Source organism: Hyperolius riggenbachi, chromosome 2 (genome assembly GCF_040937935.1).
Source record: "Hyperolius riggenbachi isolate aHypRig1 chromosome 2, aHypRig1.pri, whole genome shotgun sequence".
Classification (NCBI taxonomy): Eukaryota; Metazoa; Chordata; class Amphibia; order Anura; family Hyperoliidae; genus Hyperolius; species Hyperolius riggenbachi.
In genome coordinates, this window is record NC_090647.1 from 362,299,473 (window position 1) to 362,300,322 (window position 850).

Below are 850 nucleotides of genomic sequence, written 5' to 3' on the forward strand. Positions count from 1 at the left end.
GCAAGTATAAAGGCAAGAAGCAGCCAATGAAAAAAAAAAAAACACTTACACAAACAAAGTGAGTCTCCCGTTCTCTGCAGCTCCCGGCCAGCCTCTCCACCAGTCCTGTCCGACTCCCAGCGTCTCCAGAGTCCAAAATCTCCACGCAGCCACAAGCCTTCACTGCACACACACCGTGCACAACTAGGCTCAGGCTGACGGCGGGAGTCCGGAAGAGTTGTCCTGGCTGGGCTGGTCCTGCTTCCCGGTTCTCCTCCTCCCCAGCCCTGCACTGCGTGGAGACTAGTTGCGCAGGAGGAATTACTGCTGGCTGGGCGTAACTTCCGCAACTGCGAGGAAGCGCAGCGCTAGTTCCCACCCCCAGCCCCCAGTCCAGAAATAAACCTCCCAGCCAGGTCCTAGTGCCCGCCGCCGTCACCGCAAACAGCAGCGGGCCCGGGGCCGTTTCAGGCGCATACAGCTTCTCCTCTCCGGGCCCCCTGTTAGGCAGCGGTACCTCCGGGCCCCCCTGCGGCTGCATGGGTTGCAGGGTCTATAGTTACGCCCCTGAATGCAAGCCCTGTCAGTATCTCCAGCATGCTATGTGTATAATCAGTAATGTGCATATATACTACAGATACATTGTGCATGTCAGAAATACATGCCCATCTATGTTACATTTGTTAATACATAATATATAATTTATACTTTATAAGATATAACATCAGCAGGGCTCATCTCTAGGAGCATTTTTTAGTCTCATGCTGGTGCTAGAGTAGTTACCAAATGAACTCTCTAGGGGGACTCTTCACATGCAGAGAATCAGGGTCTTACCTTAAAGAGACTCTGTAACGTCAAAAAGATCCCCTGG